The following is a 10,545-nucleotide window of genomic DNA, read 5'->3' as shown; positions in this document are numbered from 1 at the left end:
GCTCAAAGCAATGCAGGTTCATCAGCACCTGATGCCATGGAGAAGAGAGATGGGGGCACTCTGCAAAATGTGCTGAGATGCAGGGACCCTGGGCCATCTCCCCTGTGAGTTTCAAAGCCCTGGGTGCAGGTCTAAGAGGAGAACCAGTGTCATGAAAGTCTGGATGAGAGACTGTCTGATGTCTCATGGCCCAGCAGAGTTCCACGAGGCTATAAAGGATTGGAAAGAATTCCCCTGAGATGCTCCAAGAGCATGTGTGATCTGGCATGATTTGGCAGCATTCAGGAGATATGTAACCAGGAAAAGAAATCTCCTACCTCAGTGAGAGGGTCCGGATCATGCCCCCCACTGTATGGAAGTCCTTAAGGGAATGACTAGCAGATGGCTGTGGGGACTGGAGAGTTCCTGCTTGGTAAATGGTGTGAAGCAGAGCCCCCCACGATGGAGGTTCATAAGGGAAAGCCGGTGGGACTTCAGAGGGGCCTGGAGAGCTCCTGCCTGGGTGAGCAGGGTCAGGCAGAGAACCCCACAATGGAAGTCCATAAGGGAGTGCTGGGAAGACAGCAGTGGGGCCTGGAAGGCTCCTGCCAGGCAAAAGCATCTGCCTCACCCCATACCCGATGGCATCCCCGAAAAATCTCAAAGTCCGCAGAGCTGCTCTGGATGGGAGATCAGGGGGACTCAGAAGCCCTCATGAGAGAAGACCTGCCCCTCAGCAGCTGAGGGGAGTTCTTCAGGGCTGGCTGGGATCAGAGGAAAGCTGCTCTGAGAGGCTCAGAGGGCACACGCGATCCAGCATAATTTGTCAGCCTGCAGGATATATGCAGGAGATAGGGAGCATGATGCTCTGGATCAGAAAGGAGGGGGACTTGGAAGTCCTCATGAGAACAGACCTGCCCCTCTGTGGCCAAGGGGAGTTTTGCAGGGCTGGCTGAGATTGGAGGAAAGTTCCCCTGAAAGGCTCTGAGGGCACATGCAATTCAGCATGATTTGGCAGCCTTCAGGAGACATGGACGTGGTGGAGTCCCCCATGGCGAGGCAGGGGCCATGACCACAGAAGGAAGTCTCTCGGCTGGGTTGAAGGGGAGGCCTGTAGGGGTCGGCCCTGACAGAAGTCCATAAGGGAGTGCTGGCGGTGGATGGTGGTGTTGCCTGGAGAGCTCCTGCCTGGGTAAGTGGTGTCAGGCAGAGCCCCCCATGATGGAAGTCCTTAAGGGAATGCCAGGTGGACAGCTGTGGAGCCTGGAGAGCTCTTGCCTGGGTGCAAAGTCCCCAAAGCTGCTCTGGATAGGAAAGCAGGGGAACTTGGAAGCCCTCATGAGAGTAAACCTGCCCCTCAGAGGCTGAAAGGAGTCCCACAGGCCTGGCCAGGATCAAAGGGAAGTTCCCCTGAGGGGCTCCAAGGGCATGACTTATCCAGCACAATTTGGTAGCCTGCAGGAGACATGGAGGTGGCGGAGTCCCCCAGATAAGGCAGGGCCCATGGCTGGGGAAGGAGGTCTCTCAGCCAGGTAGAAGGGGAGCCCTGTAGGGGTCAGCCCTGATGGCAGTCCGTGAGGGAGTGCCAGACAGATGGCTGCAGGGCCTGGAGACTCCTGCCTGGGTGAGCAGGGTCAGGCAGAGCACCCCCATGATGTTAGTCCTTAAGGGAGCTATGGGCAGATGGCTGTGAGGCCTGGAAGGCTCCTGCCAGGGAGAAGGCATCTGATCTTACCCTGTACCCAATGGTGTTCCCGAAAAATTGCAAAGTCTGCAGAGCTGCTCTGGATGGGAAAGCAGGGGGACTCAGAAGCCCTTATGAGAGCAGACCTGCCCCATGGCAGCAAAAGAAGAGTTCTGCGGGGCCAGCCAAGATCGGAGGGAAGCTCCCCTGAGAGGCTCTGAGGGCATGCGGGATCTTGCATGATTTGGCAGCCTGCAGGAGATATGCAGGAGATGGGGACAGTGATGCTCTGGATCACAAATGAGCAGGACTCAGAAGACCTCATGAAAGTGAACCTGCCCTCAGTGGCTGAAGAGAGTTCTGTGTGGTTGACTGGGACTGGATGGAAGTTCCCCTGAGAGGCTCCAAGGGCAACTGTGATCTGGCACGATTTGCCAGCCTACAGGAGACATGTAGCAGTGGAGTCCCCCAAGGTGAGACTGGGGCTGCAGCCATGGAAGGAGCTTGCTTGGTCAGGTCAAAGGGGAGGCCCGTAGGGGTTGGCCCTGATGGAAATCCATAAGGGAGCACCAGGCAGATGAAGGTAGGCCTGGGGACTCCTGCCTGGGTGAGCAGGCTCAGGTAGAGCCCCCCACAATCGAAGTCCTTAATAGAGTGCTGGGCTGACAGTGGCAGGGCTTTGAAGGCTCCTGCCAGGACAAAGGCATCCTGCCTCACCCTGCACCAGATGGCAACCTTGAAAAAAAATCACAAAATCCCCAGAGCTGCTCTAGATGGGAAAGCAGGAGGAATTAGAAGACCTCATGAGAGTGAAGCTGCCTCTTGGTGGCCAAGGGGAGTTCTGTGTGGCCTGCCAGGATTGGAGGGAAGATCCCCTGAGAGGGTCCGAGGGCACGAGCAATCCGGTACAAATTGGTAGCCTGCAGCAGATATGCAGAAGGTTGGGACTGTGGTGCTCTAGATCGGAAAGGAGGAGGATACAAAAGTCCTTAGGAGAACAGATTTACCCCCGATGGATGAGGGGAGTTCCAGGAGGTCTGGCCAGATCAGACTGAAGCTCCCCTGAGAGGCTCTGAGGGCACATGCAATCTGGCATGATCAGGCAGCCTGTAGGAGACATGGAGGTGGCAGGGTCCCCCAAGGTGAGGTAGGGGACCGTGGCAGGGGAAGGAAATCTCCCAGCCATGTGGAAGGGGAGGCCTGGAGGGGGCCATCCCTGAAGAAAGGCCATAAGGGAGCACGTGCAGATGGTGTTAGGGCCTGGACATCCTGCCCAGACAAAGGCATCCGACCTCACCACATACCCAAAGGTGTTCCTGAAAAATTGCAAAGTTCCCAGAGGTGCTCTGGATCTGAAAGAAGGGGGACTCAGAAGTCCTTATGAGAGTGTATCTGACCCCGGCAGGTTCACTCCCCAGATCAGCCAGAGGACATGAGTGATATGGCACAATTTGGTAGCCTTCCAGAGTTAAGGAGAGATGGGGGAGGCCAGTCAGAGTGCAAGAGCAAGTCTGTGTCCCAGCCCTGGGTGACGACCTGTCAGGTATCTGTGTGGGGTTGAGGTGCCTCCTTGGGCCTCTTCCACCCAACCAGAAGGCTGTATGAGATCTGATCTGCCCCTCTGAGGCAGAGGGGAGTTCTGCATGGCTAGTCTCACCCTGCAGGTTCGTTCTCTGGAAGGGCTGGTGGGCATGTATGATTGGGCATGATTTGGCAGCCATCAGGATTTAATGGAAGATGGGGCATCCCATCATTGTGCGAGTCCGAGTCAGGGTCCCAGCCTTGAGTGACATCCGAGAGACTGCATGATCTGCAGGAGGTGAGGCTTGTCCATCGGAGGCTGGCTCCTGGCCTGAGATGAGTGCCGCCATGCCCCCCTGTTGCTGTCCTCATCCCCACCATCGATCAATCGATTGGGCTGACCGACTTCCACTGGTGGAGGGCCCATGCAGTGGCTCTTCAAGTCATGGTATGTGGGTAGAGCTTCGCTGCCTGGAAAGCAAGGCATGGATTGGGGCACAGAATTTTCCACTCCCTGCCGGGTTAAAGTCCAGGCAAGACAGGGCCAAGATAAACAGGTCCTGTCATGCACCAGGCCGTTCCACTCCATGGCCACTGCCCACTGCCAGCCATGTGCCCTGAGCATGGGAGTGAGATTGGGAGGTCCACCCTGTCTTTCTCTCTCTGGCTCTGAACACTGCCATGCTCTGTGCTGGCCCAGGCCCTCCAGGGTCACTGTCACTGGTCCACGACCAGCACCCCGGGTGCTCCTTCTGCAGGGAGTGAGACTTCTTCCATTGGTGGAGGTGCGGGCTCTGGACCCTCCACTCCACCCACCCACCATGGTGCTCCTATCTGGTTGATGCTGCCAGTAGCATATGCTTCTCTCAAAGATTAAGCCATGCAAGTCTCAGTGCACATGGACACTACAATGAAACTGTGAATGGCTCATTAAATCAGTTATGGTGGTTTGATTGCTCCAGCATTACTTGGATAACTGTGGCAATTGTAGAGCTAATACATGCTGATGGGAGCTGACCTCTGGGGATGCATGCATTTATCAGTCCAAAAGCAATCCGGGTCTGAGTCTGGCAGCTTTAGTGAGTCCAGATAAATTTGGGCTGATTGCATGCCCTCATGGCAGTGATGTGACATTCAAATGTCTGCCCTATCAACTTTCAGTGGTACTATCTGTGCCTACCATGTTGACCACAGGTAATGGGAAATCAGAGTTCGATTCTGGAAATGGCTACCACATTCAAGAAAGGCAGCAGGTGCACAAATTACCCACTCCTGACTTGGGGAGGTAGTGATGAAAAATAACAATACAGGACTCTTTCAAGGCCCTGTAATTAGAATGAATACATTTTAAATCCTTTAACGATGATCTATTGGAGTTCAGGTCTGGTGTCAGCAGCCATGGTAATTCCAGCTCTAACAGCATATATTAAAGCTGCCACAGTTAAAAAGCTCATAGTTGGATCTTGGGATCAGGCTGGCAGTCCCCAATGAGGTGGGCTACCACCTATCCCAGCCCCTGCCTCTTGGTGCTCCCTCAGTGCTGTTAATTGAGTGTCCTCAGGGTCCAAAGAGTTTACTTTGAAAAGATTAGAGTGTTCAAAGCAGGCCAGTGACATGAATACTTCAGCTAGGAATAATGGAATAGGACTCTGTTTCTATTTTGCTGGTTTTTAGAATTGGGGCCATGATTAAGAAGGATGGCAGGGGCATTCGTATTGTGCCACTGGAGGTGAAATTCTTGGACCTGTGCAAGATGAATGAAAGCAAAAGCATTTGCCAAGAATGTTTTCATTAATCAAGAACAAAAGTCAGAGGTTCGAAGATGATCAGATACCCTCATAGTTCTGACCATAAACAATGTCAACTAGTGATCTGGTGGCGTTATTCCTATGACTCACTGGGGAGCTTTTGGGAAACCAAAGTCTTTGGGTTCTGGGGGGAGTATGGTTGCAAAGCTGAAACTTAAAGGAACTGATGGAAGGGCACCACCAGGAGTGGACCTTGCTGCTTAATTGACTCAACACAGGAAACCTCACCCAGTCCAGACAAGAAAAGGATTGACAGAGTGATAGCTCTTTCTCAATTCTGTTGGTGGTGGCGCATAGCTGTTCTTTGCTGGTGGAGCAATTTGTCTGGTTAATTCTGATAACAAATGAGACTCCGCCATACTAACTAGCTATGCGGCCCCATGCGGTCGTCTCCAACTTCCTAGAGGGACAAGTGGCTTTCAGCCAGACAAGATTGAGCAATAACAGGTCTGTGATGCCCTTAAATGTCTGGGGCTGCACGCATGCTACAACGAATGGATCAGCATCTCTCTACCCTTGGCCAACAGGGCCTGGTAATCTGCTGAACTCCATTTGTGAAAGGGACCGCAGATTGTAGTTATTCTCCATAGGTTCATAGGTTCATAGGTTGGTACTAGGCTATCGGCCCTAGGGCCTATACAAGCCTAGCCATAACAATTCCCTGGATATTTCTTCCCGCAATATTTACTTCCCTGGACCCCTGTCTAGCAGGGCGACTGAAGTGATCCCCGGGATGAATTTCCTATCTCCCATCCAATTGTCAAGGTTCCTTTTGAAGAGCGCCAAGGAGGTGCTCTACTTGACATGTATGGGCAGTCTATTCCAGAGTATGGGGAGTCTCTGGGTCAGGAATCTATCCCTCTAGCATGTTTTGTTCATTGTGATGACAATGTTTAGATCCCTGGAGCGTGTGGCTCTGAGGGATTGGGATTTCCTTAAGTGGAGCATGTTTAACAGCTCAGGGTTTGACATGGCCTTGTATGTTAATGAAAGATTGCCCCTGAGTAGACGATATGCCACAGAGTATAGCTGGAGTTTTTTTAGATGGTCAGTATAGGGCATCTGCTTTAGGCCTGTGATTCTTTTAGTGAGGTATTTCTGCCGCCTTTCCAGCTGTTGCAGATGTCTTGTGAGGTACATACCAAATAGGGTATTGTACTCTATAATGGGTCTAATGAAGGATGAGTACAGCGAGGCAATGACCTCCTTTTTTCTGGATGAAAAGCCCTTAGCCCTTAACCCATGAATAAGGAATTCCCAGTAGGTGCATGTCATAAGCTTGCATTGATTAAGTCCCTGCACTTTGTACACACTGTCTGTAGCTACTACTGATTGGATGGTTTAGTGAGATCCTCGGATTAGACCCGTTGGAGTTGGCCATGGCTTAGGTTGTGCGCCAAGAAGACAATTAAACTTGACTATCTAGAGGAAGTAAAAGTCATAACAAGGTTTCCATAGGTGAACCTGTGGTAGGATCATTAACACAGAGTGTCTCGGGATGGCGTTGTCCCCTGGTATGGCCTTTCCTTGCTCCACTGCCCTGACCCTCTCTGTCTCTGTCTTTCTTTGCACACACCAGCAGGATTGAGCCCATGACTCCTGGGTGAAGAGGGGGAGAGAGAGACAGGGTGGCATCTATCCCCCTCACCTCCCAGCGGCAGGAGGGGAGGTCCTGTCCACACAGCAGGAAGTGCAGGCACTCCTTTACTGCCCTGAGTGGATGGCTGTGGAGGAGGCAACCGATCCAGTGGTGTGGTTCACCACATGCCCCGGAGGTGACAGACTCCCATGCTGGAGGGGGAGAGAGTGATGTCCTGGCAGGGGCTGCTACTTCCTCCCCTCCAGCCACTCAGAGCCATCCCCAGGGTGTACACCAGTGTCCTCTCCCTTTGATGGTGGTCATGGGTATCTGAGGAGGATGTCCCGCTCTCCGCGAGGTGTCAGTTTGAAGACCCGGAAGGTCAGTGGTTCAGCCTCATACTGGCTGCCATGAGACTCCCTGCCATCCCTCTGTGCTAGGTCAGTAACCCCAGTCTGGATTCCAGTAACAATGCCACAAAACCTTGCCTGCTCATCTCCTGGTGCAATGTTGTGTTGACAGTGGTATCTGTGGCAACTGAGCGAGAGATGTATGACTCTGAGTGATGGATCACTCAGCTCGTGTGTTGATGAAAAATGCAGCTAGCTGTGAGAACTAATGTGAATTGCAGGATAACTTGATCATCAGCACTTCATATGCACTTTGCAGTCCTGAGTTACTCCTGAGGCTACTCCTGTCTCAGGGTCTTTGTGCCTTCCATCACCCTGTCCCACCTCCAGCAAGGGCACAGCTGAGGAGTCAAGGGTGCCCATCGCAGCCCCCCCATCCCCTCAGGACAAGACTCAGATGGAGGAGAGGAGTCAACAAACACAGAAAATGCTAACTTTAGTACTGCATGCAACCTTAACTTTATTTAAAGATGGAGTTCTCCTTTAACACCGTGTGATTTGGCTGTAGACAAACAAAAATCTATTATTGAATCAGAATAAACTGAATAGTTGTAAGCTACTCGGATCAACCACAAGTGCAGGCTTCTGTTAAAGTGTGGAGGAATGGAGTTTTGATGACAAAAAGAATTGAAAAATTGACCACCATTTTCCTTACAGTGTAAAATGATTTGTAGGATGGGGGAGAATTACACATTGTCTATGCCAACTTGCCTAATGATTTGTAATTAAGATATTATGTGACGTTGTCTATCATGTTTCTTACTGCTTGTTATAAAAGAAGAAATATTTTGAATGATAACATGAACAGTCAATATTAGGTCAAACTGCTTTTAATTTTCTCTGTCTGGGAAAGCATATGTGATATTTATAGACAGCTTCTAATATAGTTAAACACAAGTCTGATGTTTCAAACAGTTAAAAATTGAATTATGTGAAACTATAAATGTGGAAAGGACAAGGCTGTCATCGCAGGTCATAGAGAAAGGTTGTAGCAGACAACATCTTAGCTGTTGTAGAAAACTGCCAAAATGAGAATTATAATGTAGTATGCTAGATCCAAGTGAAAAAGGTGCCCTGCATACTGTCTATTGAACATAAGGACAAAATGGCAACATGTAGCATGAGACATTTTCATTGGTTCATAGGTTGGTACTAGGTTATTGGCCCTAGGGCCTATATAAGCCTAGTCAAAAAGGTACCCTGGCTTTCGCCACCCAAGAAAATTTTCAGAGATCAGGCCAAATCGTGTTGTCTCACTTATCCACAAAATGTGTGGCTTAGATGTGAGGAACCAGATTTTGGAAACTATAAATGCATCTAAAAACAAAGACGTGGTTTAAACATTTTCCATTGAATGGCTATAGCTATGTTCAACTTATTAATTCTACAATAGATTCACTGGTTCTAACAGTTCTGAGGAAGTCCTAAAACACAAGGATGAAAGTGCTTGACCAATTTTATTGTTTTTTAATGTTTTTCTATTAAAGTCTTGTTGTTGGTCTTGTTGCTGGTCGGACTCTCGGCTCTTTTTCTATGTGTTACTGCAGTTGACACTACTACTACATGAGCCATTGTAGAATTACTGGTTTTCTTTGGCTGCACAGACACACTGTTCTTCCTTGTTTATGTTCAACTCATTCACTCTCACAAAACGAAAGGTGGTACATACAGTCAGTCAGTGCAAGTCACAGCAAAGTTGTTTCTTACAGGTAGCAGCTGGCTTCATGATAAAAAGCTGACTCAGAGTTAATAAACTCTCATTTAGATGACTTTTAAGCAGCATACATAGTGGCATTTGATTGGATTGCCAGTCAAGAAGGCTGGGATGAGGCTCAGATTATAGCTGCATTTTCCATAGATATACGGGTTACCAACTACAATGATTATAAAAGTGTAAAGTGATACCTGCCCCCATGGGGGTCACTGCGGAAATGCAAGCACTCAAGTTCTATGAACAGAGTTGTATTAAAAGCAAAAGAGCAAAGTCCCATTTACTAAACATATTGTCACTTTATGACTAGACTGAGATGATAATAACAGTAAAGAAACTATGATCAAAACACTCATAATTGACCTGTTTAAACAAACGTTAGCTAACAGTATGTGTGTCAGGCAGACCCATGATACAGAAATTTTGTAACACTTCTTGAAAGAGCAATGTGTTTTGAAAAGCTGTATAACAGTGAACTACTTAAAGTTATTGAAAAGAGTGTATTAAACCAAAGGGACTTTCATGAATACATTTTTTTTTAATCGGGAGGGGGGGGTCATATATTCTAAAATTCTGAAATACTAATAATGAGTGCAAGCCTGATATGAATTGGAAAATGTTGATCAGAATATTAATGGCACAGAACCAATGGCATGTGACAGAACTATGGCCAAATTAACAGAAACTGCAGCTTGTTACTGTGCCACCACTAAAGTCATAAAATGTCCTACATTAGGGGATGGAAGAAAATTACAGTGACTAATAAACCCCAGTAGTCTGATAACACTTAAAGGGCAGTTTATTTCCAAGCATAAAATGTATTCCTCTAACACTGCAGTGATTATATGATTTCACAGGGATAAAAAGAGATATCCTATAGTGCCAATAGAAATTCAGGGAGAATTTTTTGTTTTATTTCTTTTTTATTTTTCTATCCTTTGTTGACCAGGTTGGTCCCATTAGGCTAGTAGCCTATTTTCAGGGGAAATCTGAGGTGGTATTTATACTACTAAGAGAAATTTGGTCAGGACATCGGGGAACTTCCCATACTCTTTGCACTAGGGGAAGAGATTGGGTGTTACACATCCTGACTTCCTGTTTTCTGTCAAGGCATGGAGGCAGCCAGGAGGAATAGGGAGAAATATGGCTGCTGGGAGCCAATGCAATTTGGAAGTTAAATGCATTGAAAATGAAGAAAAAAATTGTAGAATCACTACTAGAATTTTTTTTCAGGTAATGTGGGAGTAGAGAATATATTGTCTGCTGATGGTGAGGAGATCAGGAAGGAGATGGAGCTAAATGCAGTGGTAGAGATGGATTCAGAAGAACATTTCCAGAAAAAAAAACTGAAATGGCAAAAACAGCAGAAAAATCTGTTATTTCAACCCTCCATTCAGGAGGGTTGTGAGATGAGTATCTTGAGGAGCTTGTTAACCAGAGTGAGCCAGAAAGTGGAACTGCTATATCCTGGAGTGACATTATGGAAAAAATAGAACAGGGAGAAAAAGAGATGGAAAAAGAGCCAGAGAAGGTTCCAGAAAAAAAAATCCTATGCTCAAACTGTGGAAGAAATAGCTAAGGAGAAGACAGAGATGAAGGAAGTAAAGAAAAAATATGTTGTTCAGGTAAGCAGTAAAAAAGAAAAAGCCCTAGACAGGTATGAGGTATGGGACAGTGTTATTGCACCTCTGGGAGTAAAAGCTGAAGAGGTAACAGCTTTCATTTTAATTAAAAAAGAAACTTTTTGTGACTTGTTTTTTTGAAACTGGCCAGGCTATGGAAAACTTTTTGGGGCCTATGAAAAAAAGAAAGCAGACTTTCCATGGTCAGAATATGTTGTGCAAACCTTTTTT

At 48.0% G+C, this 10,545-nt stretch overlaps 1 pseudogene; it reads left to right on the top strand.

The window, feature by feature from the left end:
* Positions 1–7,125: 7,125 nt before the first annotated feature.
* Positions 7,126–7,279, top strand: LOC122809811 (annotated as a pseudogene).
* Positions 7,280–10,545: the final 3,266 nt, after the last annotated feature.

The sequence above is a fragment of the Protopterus annectens genome, chromosome 8.part0, assembly GCF_019279795.1.
Source record: "Protopterus annectens isolate FY-2018-M chromosome 8.part0, PAN1.0, whole genome shotgun sequence".
Lineage (NCBI taxonomy): Eukaryota > Metazoa > Chordata > Ceratodontiformes > Protopteridae > Protopterus > Protopterus annectens.
Note: the sequence above shows the minus strand (reverse complement) of the source record. Positions and strands in the feature narration are given on the sequence as shown.